The sequence below is a fragment of the Pelmatolapia mariae genome, unplaced genomic scaffold (genome assembly GCF_036321145.2).
Source record: "Pelmatolapia mariae isolate MD_Pm_ZW unplaced genomic scaffold, Pm_UMD_F_2 NODE_ptg000123l+_length_129325_cov_1, whole genome shotgun sequence".
Lineage (NCBI taxonomy): Eukaryota > Metazoa > Chordata > Actinopteri > Cichliformes > Cichlidae > Pelmatolapia > Pelmatolapia mariae.
The window spans coordinates 32382-49002 of NW_027051833.1; the positions used below are offsets into that span (position 1 = coordinate 32382).

General features: G+C 39.4%; 1 pseudogene; it reads right to left on the reverse strand.

The window, feature by feature from the left end:
* Positions 1 to 303: 303 nt before the first annotated feature.
* On the reverse strand, positions 304 to 16080 carry LOC134622669 (tudor domain-containing protein 7B-like; annotated as a pseudogene).
* Positions 16081 to 16621: the final 541 nt, after the last annotated feature.

Sequence of the window (16621 nt, forward strand, 5' to 3'; positions counted from 1 at the left end):
TTGAAAATACACATCACACTTGCAAGAATCTGCTTACAAGAAATTGCTGTTTATTTATATATTATATAAATAAACAGCTGCATTCACTGCAATATCAAACTCTGCAAAGTCAGCTCAGCTTAAAGAAAAAGCAAAACATGCAATAAAGAACACATGGCTTAACTAGAACCAAAAGAAAAAAATGCAGGACTTTTTTTTATTAACCTCAAGACTGTGACCCTACCAAATCTCAAAAGTCTTCGTACAGATTGAAGAACACTGAAACAGAACAAATGACATTTATCCCCATGTTGCGTTTCCATTCTAGGAAGTTCAAGACAGCTCGGCATCAATCGCAGTCATAACTGTGTGGATCCAAAGGTCCTGATCATCCACTGTGGTGTCCACTAGGTAAACTGTCAACCTGCGCTCCCAAGGCTCACCTTTGACCTCCGACACATCTTGCACACTGTCCACCACTGCGACCAGTGCACGATTCTCTACATGATTTCTGAATAACATCGAGGAATCCTCTGACCATTGGTGCTGTGTTACACCTGTGTGATCAGGAAAAGGAAACAACTAGTATGTGTACACCACAGATTTCATATAAAACATGGACATGTCTACTACAACACCCCCCCACGGCCTTTTGCATTTTGGCTTCCACTATATTGAATGTTAGTAGTGACTATGTTTGGATGGATGGATGGATTATCTCCGTCATACCTCTCTAATCTTTCAACTAACAAAACCTCCAAATAGAACTCTCAGTCAGCTAGTAAGTTGCTTCTGGTTTTCCTAGAAGCAGGCTAAAACAGGCCTTTGCAATTGCGGCGCCCAAACTTTGGAACAGTCTGCCTCTTCATACTAAGATCTCTCCAACATTCGACATCTTTAAAACCTGCCTGAAAACACATCTTTACTCACTAGCTTTTAATTTTGACTGAGTTTTTGTTTTGTTCTTTGTGTTTGTTCTACTTTTTACCTTTTTAAAATGTTCAGCACTTTGGTCAAACTGTTGTTTTTAAAAGTGCTTATAAATAAATTGATTGATTGGATACTAAGTTGGGCCGTCAAATTAAGTCATATGCAACAAGATTTGCTTGTTGAACACTTCTTTGCAAGTGGCAAGCAGTCCCATGAAGGACATTCCAGGTTTCAGATGGCAGCTAACCCTCAAACAACAGAATTTTGCTATTCCATGGTAGACATTGTAATTGTACCTAGGGCTGTGCGATATGACCACAATCTCATATCCCGATATAAGACATTTATCATCCCGACAACGAGCGATATATATCAAAAATTTTACATTTTCTGTAAATTCTGTGAGTCTCGGGCAGCTCTACTTGCGTGAAGTGTTTTCAGCTGGGCGTCGTGTACTGGGAGTCGAGAGTTACATAAGTTGAAACTGCCACAATTTTCTTTGTATTTTCTTTTGTATTTATTACACTGCGTGCTGCAGGGAAAAGCCTGTTCTCCGGTTTATTTTTTAGCACCTGACGGCTCTTTTTAGCTTCTCGTCCGTAAACACTCTGCATACTATTTCACATGATGGTTTTGTTGCTAACGACAACATATAAAAACTGCATTAGATTGCTGCAAAAACTATGAAAATCACAAATACAGTGGTAGGGCTGGACCATATCATACCGTTCACAGTAATACCGGTATAATGTTGGGCAACGATAAGAAAATGAAATATCGCGATAGAATATGGGTACAACGCGCATGCGCAGTGCCTTTGTTTTCATACGCACATGGCGAAAAAAAGCACGGTAGCGACGGAGAACGAGAAGGGCGAAAGCAGATCATTGAATGAAAAAGATTAACCAGAATTGGTTTGTAAAATTGCTGCAACTTCAGTGGTGTGGAACTGGTTTAGCTTTCATCCGTCAGATACACAACAAAGGACTATTTTTGGTAGAGAATGCTAGCGGGCTGTCATTATTACCTTGTTTTTTTAGAAAATACGGCATACTTAAAATCAATCCTTTGATTTTTCTGAAAATCAACAGTGCCCCTTATGTATGAATTCTGGTCGTGTTTACTGACCTCGAAACGATTTTATGTGGTACACGGCGCTCGAAAATCTGTTAAATGTTTTAATACGACTTTGCTAAGCTATGAAGCCGCACCGCTTGATGGATTGTCGGAGCATTACGGCCATCGTAGGCAGGAGCCTCGCGGAGTGATAAGTACTGTGCTTCAACATAATATTACTGTATTGTGTGTGTAGAACCTCTTTAAGTTTTGTGGATATTATACATGGTTATGCTGAGGATATGTCGGCCAATTTCCACTGGAAATGCCTTTTGGTTAAACTGTCAGCAAGGAATTTGCATTTGCACTGTTAATTTTTTTATATAACTTTAATGCACATGAAAAACAGCTGCTTGTTTAAGTGAAAATACACTGATGGGTTTTTTTGCACTAATAAAGTTGTGGAGTTGTAAAGTATTTTGTTTAGTGTCAGTTATATCGTTATCACAAATTTTCAAATGTATATCGTGATAAATATTTTTGGCCATATCGCCCTGCTCTATACAGTGGAGCATTAATTGATGAGTCTTAAATTATATATATTTAAATGCATGTGAACCAGTGAAGCTAAATGAAGAGGATAACTCACCTGCAAGTTGTGCAGTCATAGCCTGAAAGGGCAGCTGTCTGAACTCCTCTATTAAGGGCCTGATGAGCGTACTGTGGACCAGCTCATGCTTACCGTAGTCCAGCTGGTAGACAGACACCAAGCCATTGGAAAGACTCCCCTTCACCTTCACACGGTGCCAACTAGATACAGGTAAGCATCAGTTAAGCCATTGACCCTGACACAATAGCAACTTATTGATTTTAAACTGTGAACCTTGGCATCACACAGTAAAGCAGTTGAAGGTTTTCCTCCTAATATAAACTTATAAAGGAAGAATTCTTTAAGAATATCTTTAATAATTTTGGAGAAGACAACAATGTGTTAGGGAAGGAGAGAGAATAAGTGAAGTAGTTGATTTGTTTTGAAAAAACTGACAGACCTTTAGCAGCCATGTGTCAACTTACTTTTTGTCTATCTTGGCAGCATAGATGTTTCCTTTCTGGATGGTGGTGGTTGGGTTGGTCTTCCCTGTCTGGTTGTAATAAAGCATCATCTCCCCCATCAACACCACCAGCTTATGCAGGTCATGCCAAGCCTGCAGCACAAAGTAACCAGGGTGGCATGCCACTGGTACGAACACATCTATATTCTGACCAGGCTGAAAGAAGAGGACAAGGAAAATTACTTCTTGGTACTCCAGCTGTTTTGGGTCTGGAACAACCCAAACCCATATTCTTTACAAATTTAATTTGGCCATAATCTGTAAACCAATGTGAGAAATTGCCCACACACACACACACACACACACACACACACACACACACACACACACACACACACACACACACACACACACACACACACACACACACACACACACACACACACACACACACACACACACACACACACACACACCATACTTTGGACAAATTTGAAAAGCAAGATTATGTTGAACTTTAAACTGGACCAATTCTATTCCTTTTTTAATGCTTCAATGTTACAGTTTTATTGTTGGACTGTAGTAGAGTAACTGCATGTTTCACCATGCAAAACAATTGTTTTATTTTAAACTAAGCCCTGATGAACTTCAGTTTATTCTCTCTGAAACAAACCACTTTGGCTTCACCATGCTCCCTTTTAAACCAACTTTTTTCTGATTGGCTTCCCCTGGGAACAAAAGCATTTAGGGCTGTGTGCTTGAGACTACTATTCTTGCAGCCATCTTTTACTCCAAATAGAAGGTTATCTCATCTTCACGCACCAAGGGGAGATCCAGCAGAGGTGGCAGCTGAAGTAGTTGCGTCTGAGTTTTGGTGGGAGCATCCCCGCCCCCTGCTATGTGACGTAGCTGGGGTGAAGCCTTCACAGTGGGATCTGTAGGATTCGAGACTGAGCTGCTGAGAGACGACCTCTCCATCACAGGAGTGAGACCTACAAGTTTAAACAGCACCCAATTCAAAAAAGCACTGAGCTTTTAACAATTAAATGCCATCACTCTTATATTAGAGATTATGTGCTTAAATAAAAAAAAAATAAAATAAAAAAAATAAAAGTTTCAGGTCAAATGTTGACTGCTGGTGGGAAGTATTTCACACCCAGAATGTTTATGATGTGCACCATTACCTGTATTCATGTTGCAACTGGTGATTGTGTTATTGTTCTGCATTGTGAGCTTCTTCCACAACTCTGACTGGGCCAAGTGATGGTTGATGCTCTCGTCCAACTGCTGACCGTCAACGCCAGTGAAAAGATACATATAGACAAGTGTGTCCTTTGTGTCCTGGTTTAGTTTCAAGATCTGAAAATGAAAAGAATTGTTAAAAGAATACATGGACAAAATGTACAAATTGAGAGCTTACATTTATCGTGACTGCTTTACACAGTTGCACTTTGGAGTCAACTGATACTTAACTGCACATCTACTAATGAATCAAAATACGACAACCGTAAGTCTACCACACTGTTAGAACCTACAAGACCTGTGATTTGCCCTGTGATGAACAGCACTAATTACAGTGCCAGCAGATCCTTTATTTTGTGCATTTTGAGTGAAAGAGCCAACACAAATCATATTTGGTCCAACACATTCTCAACATCCATTAGAAGTTCATGGTTTGTGGATCCTAGGGTGGGCGGTATAAACGGTATATGGTAGAAACTATATAAATTTGGCCAACGGTAGAGATTTTGACTATACCACTCTACCGCGATAGCGCATGCTGATGGTGTCATCAAGCTGCGCCTGTTTTGGTCGAAAGCATTGCAGCAGCTGCAAACAACATCATCTGCAAATTATGCCGGGCGACAGTAATAGCAAAGAGACTAAGCACTTTTGGAATATGGGGAAAGCCAAAAACTTCCTCAAGTTCCGTACCATTGATTCATTAATGCTGAATTCTCTCGCAGCTGCTCTATTCCCATGTTGTTGCAGTATATTAATGACTAACTTTGTATTGTGGATGGATTATCTCAGTTGTTCTAACTGAAGTTTGGTCCGTTTATAACATCCTGCCATGCAATTGCATGTGTCCCTAACCACCAGAAACCCTCACGTTAACTTTTATCAAGTGGAAAAAAGTTAGCGTTCATCCTCCAGCTTCACTGTGCTAATGTTATGCTAACGTAGCTGTTTTACTAGCAATCGCATAGGACATCATTATATACCAGCTAGTCTGACTTCAGTAACCCTACAAACGTCACTGCTGTTTAGTTTTCTCTCTTCATATATGTTGGAAGTGACAGCAGAGCTGTACGATTTAATTTTTTCAGAAATCTCTCAGTCAGAACATGGCATATCATGTTTAGGTGGAAACTAGCGAGCTAACTTCCTGCTAACATCTAACTCCGTTGAATTTAATAAATTCTGTTTTCATGGATGCCTGGATGTTAAACTTAACTGCTACACCTGGTAAAGCAGCAACGCTGATCATTTTATTAAAAATGAAAGAATTTAGACAGTTTTTAACTCTCAGTGTGCCGCAGTGTTTGTTTTACTTTGAGACCTCAAGCAGACGGCGTTTTGGACCCAGATTACTTCACGAGGCTCCTGACTACGGCAGCCTTAATGCTTCGACCAGCCATCAAACGGTGTGCATTCATAGCTTACCAAAGTCGTACTAAAACATTTCTTGACAGATTTCTGCGCGCCGTGTACTACATAAAATCAGTTCAAGGTCAGTAAGCACAACCAGAATTCATACATAAGGCGCACTGTCGATTTTTGAGAAAATTAAAGGATTTTAAGTGTGCCTTATAGTGTGTAAAATACGTTATACAGAAAAGAATATATCACGATATATATCGTTACCGCACATGCTTCAAATTATACCGTGATATGGATTTTAGGCCATATCGCCCAGCCCTAGTGGATCCTTAGACCAATGACAGTAGATGCTGTCCATAGTTCTTCCACTACCAATGCTGGTTATGGTATGTCTCAACAGTCAAATCTTTCCTGTTTAGAGATACTTCATTCCATTAACCTGACAATTTGTCAAAAATCACTCCGGTCTTTCACACTGGCCATTATTCCAGAATGCAATTACAAGTTACTGTGCTTCAAAGTGAAGATTTTATTATCAGCAGCATTTACCCAGTCTATTTTTTGATGTAGATATTACCTTCATTTTACAGGCTTCAGAGCCCATAACAGCCTCCTTCACCCACAGAATGGCTTCTTGGCTCCAGTCTCCCTCAGGAACAGGAAGGTCAGCTAGGCGACATTTAATAGCCTGGGGAAGACACAATTACAAACCTTTACATGTGTTACAAGACTCGTGAAGCCTGTCTGACCACTGAGTTCTCCATCACCTAGAACAAACACAAGTAACTAACCTGTGGTGGGATGATGATGAAGTCTTTCAAAAAAAGAGGGGGGATCTCCCGAAGATCAGTGAGTTCTACTGTTGCTGGGACACCAAAGTCAATGAAGGAAATCTCCATCACTCTGTTACCGTACATGTTGGTGATCTAAAAATAAAAGCAACAAAATTTAATTTGGTGCCAAATTTCCAAGAAGAAGACGAAGACGACGAAGAAGAAGACGAAGAAGACGACGAAGACGAAGAAGAAGAAGAAGAAGACGAAAGAAGAAGAAGACGACGACGACGAAGACGACGAAGACAAAACAAACAACAAAACAAAACTTACTGGTCATGATTTTTGACATCCTCAAAATATTTCTTTAAATTATTTTTAAGTCTTCAAACAAATACATTGCCAATATTTGTTTCCTACCTCCACTCTGGCCCATTTTCCTTTGTAGCGAGCTAGACAGAACTTGCCAATGAAGGGCCTAGACACCAGGAACTCAGATGTCATCTAGTAAGAAGGGGAAAGAAAAAAAATTTTAACATGTAAAAATGTAACAGTGTTAGAAAGCTTCGCCCATTCCACAGGTGAAACGGCAATTGCAAGGAACTCATATCTGAGAGAAGTACAAATAATGAATAAAACCGAGTAAATGACAAAAGTGTCTGAAGTCTGTGGCAGGGATCAAATGCACTGTCAAGGAGATAAAGACAGGCACACAAAAAAAGAAAGGAAGCCATTCGTGCTCAAAGGTCATCCTTAAGGGAAAACCTCCAACAAGAACATTCTTTTAAAGACGATGTTTTCTGCATTCATTGTTCTTTGTATTTAAAATAAATGCATGCTTCTGAAAAGAAATTTAAACAGCCAATGTCAGGTACAACAACTGTACAAAAACCTCGTTGTCCCTGAGGCCCAGTATGGGGAATGTATTTTTCCCTCCTTATCTTTATCACTACACTATCAGCTGTTTATAACTTCTCACAAAAACACATGCCGAAAAATACAATCCTGCACACGTAGTATGTGGAAATGGCCTTATTCCACTTTCTTCCACTCTTCCATGAATGTATGTACTATAAAGTGTTATATACCTGGGAAATGAAGTAGGCCTCTGTTTCTTCTAGTAACTTGCTCAGTCTTGCAGTTCCACGGGAAGGGAGCTGGCAGTACAAGGTGCCATCTTGACACACATTTGTGACAGACACATCCTGATAGGTAACATTTACCTACAGGCAACAATATCATATTAGAAGTCATCAAAAACTTGTGTGATGCAGCAATGATGCTAATGATTAGAGTCTCACACACAAAACAGTCTTTGCATTTTCATATTATTTCTGGCTATTTAATGAGCTAAAATGAGTGCATTACGCTTCAATAAATGAAACCCAGATTCATTTATTGAAGCATAATGAACTCATTTTAAAAAGCAGTTTTATTACTACAATACATAAAAACTACAATAAAGATAATGAAAGTTTTGCTGCACTCCCAAAGTTATTTGTGTACTCTTGCATTTTTAAATTAAGTAACACATGTGTTTCTCAGGAAAAATAACAAGCATCAAGCTCTGCCTGAGGGCTAACAAATCACTTTGCTCCCAGCTGAATATAAAACTGCAATTTCCAAACCTCCCACACACGCAAACACACACCCCTACTGTAACATAAGACACAATAAAGTACGGGTAACACAGCACCACTTAGTGGTTATGTTGAGTTTATAAGGAAAATATGAAAAGGGGAGGGAAAATAATTACAAATCTAACTCTTCCCCACACGTAAACCTACAGACAGAGGGTTGTTCATGGTCTTGTCCTGTAGAGCCTTCAGGCAGGCGGAGTTGATGTTGAGGTCGTCATCCTGTGAAGTATCATAAAGTACTGCTGTAGGTACTTCACTCTCTTGGCATGGCTCTAATGTTTCCATCAGCAGGATCTTTCCAACTGCCACATTATCCATAAGCGAGAGCACCAATGGATGGGAGCTGAATCCTTCTAGGCCTGACAGGAGGATAGTAAAGAAACAGAAAAAGATGAAGATGACGGCAAGAGCATCAGGGTAACAGTGACTCCTAAAAACATTTCCTTCTTTATCTAGAGATTGAGTTTGGTCTGTATACAACAGTCAAACAGAATTTCCTAATGTTCTACATACCTGCAAGCTGAACATTAGTGGCTTGAAAGGGCAGGGAAAGAAAGTCCTGTGTAGTTCCAGCAGATTTTTCATGTTAGTCTCTACAGAGAAGCCATAGTCCATGTAGTAAGCCTGACAGACACACAGAGAGGTTCTTTGGTTTCACATGTCTACGTATATACACACACACACACACACACACACACACGTTAAATATTATAAGACTTTTGGAGACCTTTTAATAGACACTGTATTGTGATGGAGCTTAAACATCAGTCTCACACATGTTGAGACTGAACTTACAATAAAAAAAACAACAACATACAAAGCATTAATTTTCAAAAGTAAGAATGCACTCTTTCTAAGTAAGAGTGTACATAAAGTTGGTTTAGTTTAACATTAGAACCACAGAAGGGGTCATTTTAACCCCTTGGCATTTAAAAAAAAAGAAAAAGAAAAAAAAAAATCATTTTACCTCTCTGAAAATAAAACCCCATCATCTCATATTCCTACACAGGGCTTATTCATCACATACTGAATTCCTAGGTGTGCTGAATTTTAAACAACTGTTTTGACATGAAGGCTGCTATAACATGAGCCAGAGCTAGACAGATGTTAGTATCTGCATACATATTTAGATAAAAAATAAAATAAAAATTAAAAAAAAATTACTGCCAAGGTGAGCATGGGATTCTGAACTAAAGCAGAGTGGGTAAGAGGTGGGAGTGTGTGCCAGTGGAGAACTGGCCATTTTACTGACTGTACAGAGCAGCGAAGAAACCACAGCTGAACGCAACAGAGTGCACAGTATGGAGAACTAATCAGAGGGAAATACATTTTTTTGTTGCAAGAGAGGTCAAAATGACACTTTCAACAAGTTCGAAATCCTGGAAGTTAGTGTTAAGAACACGACATACAAATGCATGAATCTATGAATGCTTAGGGTCATAAGTGTGCTACAGCATATCACAGCTGTCTTAAGTGTGAGGGATGTGGTACAGTCCATTGCAGGGATAATACAGAGACAAAACCATAAATTCAAATTTCTTTGTATCGTGAGAAACTTGAGAAACCCATGCAAATACAAATATTCCAGTGTGTCAAGGTTAAAACACTTTCAAAGCAAACCATGTTGCATATCTTAATTTGCGTGAGCATGCCACTTTCGTAGGCCACTTGTCCTTAAACTTGCATTTTTTTTTTTTTATTTACATAGACTAACAGCCACACTATCAAACTTATCTACTTAAACTAATTCTTAAGAAAGGGAAACAGTAGTACCATTAGATTTTAATCCACCAATGTGTGGGATCATCTAGACTGAGAATGAAACAAAAAGAAGAGCTTTGAATGACCTTCAAATGCCTGGAGAACTCTTCCTGAGCACCACTTAAAGAAATTCCAAGAAACAGAGTTCAATCTGTGTTAAAGAGTAACATGTGAGCATAACAATATTGACTTTCCAACTTTATATGCTTTAGCTCTATTCATGTTTCATAAATCACTGCCACCATCTCTGATTTCCCAGCAAAATATAGAGAAATGAGACATGGATCAAGACTTTTGGACAGTTAAATGCTCTTACACTTAAAAACTGCCTGATGGTTTAGCCAAATTAAAAAGCTTGGCTCTATCAATATAATTTACTGAAACAAATAAAGGGGATTAAAAAGCAACAACAACAAAAACAGTGACATTGTGTGTCAGAAACTCTCAGGGTGACTCAAATTGTAGTGGGTGCAACTAAATATTTTAAAAATAAAACATTTAGGACTTTTAAGACTTGTAAACACACTAGCACAGAAATACGGTTAAAAATAAATAAATTCAAGAAATTTACCTTGACCTTGTTGGGGCCTGTGACCTCTAAGACCTGTCCTCTGGCCATCTCAGCTCCATCCTCACCTCTGACGGCTACAAGCTGACCAACAATGGGATTAGACACAGGATGCTGAATGGAGCTTTGGCTGTAAAAGCATTGCATGGCATCCTCCATGGCTTCCTGGGCGTTGGAGTAGTTCTCACCTACATACCTGAAGACAGAGAGATTTATCACTTCACATATATTCAATTTGTCATAACTTACTGTGGGGGAAAACATTTTTGTATTTTCAAATTAAATCCAAATAATGAAGGTTGCAAGACATGATTTTAGTCATAATAAATCCCAAACAAACAAACACAAAAAAAGACATGGAGGACAAACTGAATTGATATTATGTAATAATAATAATAATAATAATAATAATAATAATGGATTGCATTTATATAGCACTTTTCGAGACCCTCAAAGCACTTTACAATTCCACTATTCATTCACTCTCACATTCACACACTGGTGGAGGCAAGCTACAGTTGTAGCCACAGCTGCCCTGGGGCAGACTGACAGAAGCGAGGCTGCCATATTGCGCCATTGGCCCCTCTGGCCATCACCAGTAGGCGGTACGTGAAGCGTCTTGCCCAGGGACACAACCAAGACAGACAGAGCTGGGGATCGAACCGGCAACTTTCCAGTTACAAGATGAGCTTCCCAACCCCCTGAACCACGGTATGTTTATACTTTACTATATTATATGTTTGTATGTCCTATACTGGCCACACAAATGCTGTCTGGTGCACTGACTCAAACTTGTATTTACTGGATGAGAAGTTTCTTCTGCAGCATGGAATCCTTGATTAAAATTCATACACTCATTTCACTACTGAACTGCCTGATTAAAAGTCTCTGACTTATGACTACCGGGTATATTTCACATTGAAAGATTTGAACAAAATTATTTTTCAAAGGTTTTACATTTTTCTCTTCCATTTTGTTGACTGAGTTTAAATTATTTTTTAGATTTAATAATGCATTAAGAAGTACAAAAATGTCTGCATTAATAAAGTCTGTCTCACCTTACAGTAACGGCATTGGTGGTCTTGACTTCAGTAACCAGCACTGATGGGTATTGCACTGAGGGAAGAACTAAAGAGGGAGGAACCACAGGACTCAGGACCTTCAGACCAGAAGGAAGAGGATGCCTTATACCCTGCTGGTTTCTCGACCGTCTGTGGGTTTTATGTCTGCTCTGCTTGATTTGTAGAGGATGGCCTGATCACAGGAAAGAACGAAAACATAACCATTGTTAGAATCATTGTTGTTTTAGCTGCAAACAATCACCATTTTCACCCCTACAGTTTCTGTGTTACCCATCAGAATGCCTACTGCTGTTTACTCAACTAATACGTCACCTACACTGCATCAATCTCTTACCTTCTTCTTGTCATGTGGCAAGGGGTACTCCACATTGCATATATCAAGCAAAAGAGACAAGTTGTCCAGCACATGCTCAGGGAATGGCACCTTGTATGTGTCCATAAAAAGTTTGGGCAAAGCATGGGCCCACAGACCCTGGCTGTATTTGGAAAGGAGCTCCTTTATTTTCTGACGAACATCAGCTGAGACAACAGCACACGGTTTTGATGGAGGACATGGTGTAGAATCAGAAGTGGGACTGAATGTAACTTGTGTACAAGGGCTTTCAGGTGTTGAGGGACATGAAGAAAAATGTGTGCTGGTAGTGCTTAAATTGTTGGGCGATGCTTGTGGAGTGCTGGTGGTGCTCTTTAAAGAACCAGGAGATTTCTTGGTAGGCAGAGGAGGGTAGACCAGCCGGTCGGCTCGGTTGGTGGAAAGTTGCTCCACCTTTGGAAGAAGATAAATGAGACACACAAAAAATAGAAAATCTTAAATAAAGCCGTTAAGCATACAATCAAAGACAGCAACACACCTCCAACTTACCCCATCTCTAACACCCTTCTCTGTCATTCTAACCTTCTCCATGACCTCCTTCATTAAATCCAGGAATCTTAAATGTACTCCTGCCTGGCAGCTCCATTAAAATTCTTTGTCTAATAAATCCACTATACCTCATTTGCACACTTCCAAACCATCTCAACCTTGCCTCAAACTTTGTCTCCTCAAACTTTGACTCATTTTTAATCTTGTCTATCCTGGTCATTCCCAGTGAAATTCGGAGCATCTTAAACTCTGCTACCTCCCTCTCATTTTATACGTGTGTATTCTGTCTCGCTTCCAACTTTCTTCTTCACTCCAGTGCATACCGCCATCTATCCAGACTCTCCTTCACCTGCTCGCTACTTTTACTACAGATTGGTGCTCACAGATGACATTGCAAAGTCCAGGGAAACTCCTACCTGACCTCATCTGTCAACCTGCCCATCACCACCGCAAGCAAGAAGGGACTCAGAGCTGATCCCTGATGTAATCCCATCCCCATCTTGAACCCATCTGTCACTCCCATTACACACCTCACCACCATTTCAGTGTCCGCATACATATCCTACACCACCTCACATGCTTCTCCTTGCCACTCCTGACTTCCTCGTGCAATACAATAGTTAGTTGGCACCTTATCATATGCTTTCTCTACATCCACAGAGACACGGTGAAGCTCCTTCTAGTGCACTCTTCTGGCATGAAGCCATACTGCTGCTCATTGACTGCCACCTCTCTTAAGCTAGCTTCAACAACTCTGAGGCATAGCATAACTTTTTCCTTTGCTATAGGTCTGAAAACTAGTACTGGTAACGATTTCAACTGAAAATACTATCACTTCCTAAGAGTTTGTTAAAAAAAAAAAAAAAACTTGACTAAAAGTACTTTTTTTAAAAAGCATCACGATACCTCCACAACCACCCTTACTAATCCTTTTTTGGCATTTTAAACTACAAGTTTTCAAAATAATTGATTCTGAGACTGCAGAACTGAGTGTGAAATTGAAAACGGTCACTGGGTTTACAACCTAACATAAAACAAGACATTAAAAAGAACAAAAAAACAAAAAACTCAACTTACCATACACACGTGTGTCCACTTTACCATGTCCCTGAGCACCTGAGGATGGAGGTTCTGACTGAACATATCACAATAGAGTTCTGAGAGTTTTGACATCCACAGTCCACTGTAGTACTTCTCCAGGAGCTGACTTATTTGACTCTGCACCAGCTCCACGTCATACTCACTATCCTGCATGGAGGGATTTGAACGATCATGTGTTGTATTGCCACCTATGGGTTAAAACTTTCTACTATACCATATTATCAAAACTATGCAAAAGTTGTTTTCTTAAACAGAAAGCATCTGATGTGCCTTCAGTGATCAAATAGTTTAACTGAAAGAGTATAAATATGGATTCTAAGTGTATTTATTTACTCAGAAGTATTAAGATTGTCCTGACCATCTAAAGAGCACACTTTATATTCTAATATTGACAAAATTAACAGCAACAGACCGTACCTGGGATTGGCTGGGAATAGATACTCGCTGTAGGTTCACTTCTGAAAAATGTTTGAAAAGATAGAAATTAAGTAAATACACTTTGATACAAGCCAGTCTCAAAAGCAGAGCACTGCTGTTTGTTGTTAATCTTTATATATATGCTGTATTAACTTATTAAATCAATCATTAGTACTAGAGCAAAACTTTGTTTCATTTCAGATCCTATGATTATTGTGACCATGCATTGTCCTGAGCACTATAGCTGATAAAAAGTCAAACACTTCAATATGGTGCTGGTTAAACTGTCATCTGTGCAGCTAAATACAAGAATAATGGATTGCATTTATATAGCGCTTTTCAAGACCCTCAAAGCGCTTTACAATTCCACTATTCATTCACTCTCACAGTCACACACTGGTGGAGGCAAGCTACAGTTGTAGCCACAGCTGCCCTGGGGCAGACTGACAGAAGCGAGGCTGCCATATCGCGCCCCTCTGGCCATCACCAGTAGGCAACGGGTGAAGTGTCTTGCCCAAGGACACAACGACTGAGACTGTCCAAGCCGGGGCTCGAACTGGCAACCTTCCGATTACAAGACAAACTGCCAACTCTTCAGCCACGATCGCCCCATATCACAAGAGTGATATATTGTGATGCTGCACAGCCAAATTCACTTTACTAACAAGCTTGGTACTGTTTGTACTTTTCTTTAGTAATACATTACCAAGCCTGACTTGAAAAGATGTAAAAATATGCCCAAAGAGCAGTTTAAAAGCAGATATATGTAAAAGCACTATATTTGTGTAACTCTTGCTATACTTGGATTTAACTTAGAAAGTTGTGCTATCAGAAGAAAAAAAAAAGAAAAGAAAAATCTCAAATACCTTTGGAGTTTTTGGAGTTCATCAAGTTCTTCTCTTTCCTGTTAGCAACATAGATATCTTACAGCACAATGTGACTTCATAACAATAAGCTGTCATTCAACAGTGATATTGTTTTTCATTCAATAGTAAGCTAAATAACTTGGCCTGGTGTCTCACTCAAAAGTTTCTCAATTATTCTTTTCTTGGTTTTGTCACATTTTCAAAGCCATCAAATCTGACTTTAATGCTGATATAAGATTACTTGGGCCATGTTTTAGTTTAAACTAATATCATAACTGGAGTAAGGACACAGAATTTTGCATTCATGTAGCTATGATTCTTAAAGGCTATACATTACTAAAATTACACAGTACATTTTTTTGAGGACAGCTTAAGTTTAATTTGCCCACAAGTGTATCTTCACCTGTTAGGTGTAACACATGCTGGTTTTAAAGCTGGTTGAGGAGCTGGTTGTCGGTGTTCAACTGGTATGATGGAGCTTAAACCTTGGTCCAACTTCCTAGCATTTGGGAAGATTTGGGAAGAGTATGACAGAGTGTGACAAAGAATTTCTGCAAAGCTGAAATTACAGTTACATAAAGCTATTGTCTAACTATTGCTTATAATTCCTTGAATAAATAAATAAATAAAGCAGATATTATTTACCTGTAGTCCCCTGAGGCACTGAAACCTCTATAGCCACCATAGGGCCAAGAACGGTTTTTTGGTGAATAACATTTACTATGAGCTGAAGGTTGGCGGAGTGAAGTCCTTGGCCTCACTAAAACCAAGGAAAGAAAAACAAACCATATAAATAATGACCAATGTTTCCCCACAGATACGGTGTATGAAAACCTGCCCAATCATTATGACATTAATCTATTTTTTTTCTCTGTCTAAGACGAGACCATGATTAATTAGTTGTTCCAACTAAGAAACACCTACCATTGAGCATGTATGCGTTGGGAGGCTTGAATCTCATCTTGCAGTTCACAAGCTGGGAGCGACCAGATTTCTTCGAGGTTTTCTGCCTGGCAACCAATTCAGCAATGTTGGCAGTCTCCTCATACACTGCAGCTAAGCACTGTAACTAAGGAAAAGATTAATAAAAATTTGTTTAATAAAAATTTCTAGCAGTTATAAGTCTCCCAGTTCTTTGATGAGGCAGTAGTGTAGAGGGAAAACATTTTTTAAACAATACACTCACCTGACCCATGCTGTGCTCAAGTTTCACAACGGAGGGAATGCTTCTGAGGTAGTCCTCGAGCTTTGAGAAGCCAGCTTCTCCAGTGGGATGTTCTCTCCACACAGTGACCGGTACTCTGACTGAAGGTTGTCAATTGACACGCCGTCTTTGCTGGACTGGAGGACAGCCCGCAATATCCTCTTGACGAACTCAGCATCTGCCATCTTGGCAAACTGAGACTTGCTCAGAACTGACAAAAACAGAAAGCAAAACATGTTCTTTAAAAAAAAAAAAAAAAAAAAAAAAAAAAAACATAGAACATTGTAACTCCAAAAAAGTGAGCTTCGACAGCACATTTCTTATTTTCAAAGAGCTCTGATATATTTTACAGTTTGGATACTTTAAAAATCGACAAATCTTTGGTCCCTAAGTTAACATACCAACACGTTTGGGGCACACTTATTATGTCCGAAATCTTTTTTTTTCCCCTCTCCACTCAGGTTCATGAATTTAGCCTGTAAAGGGAGTCACAGGAGTGACCAAAGATTAGGTAGGAGTTTCAGGTGTCGAAAACCTCACCAATAAGTTTGGTGTGTGAGATTTTGGTATACCACGTTTGTATCATTGATGCAAAGAGCAAAATCTCAGTGTGTCATTACTGCACTCCTTTTTAATCCTCATGGAGAAAAATGGCGCAAAACACGGGAGTTGGCTAACGGCTGACTGTTAGCACAAAGTAGCTCGTTCGGAGGTCGGAAATAGTCC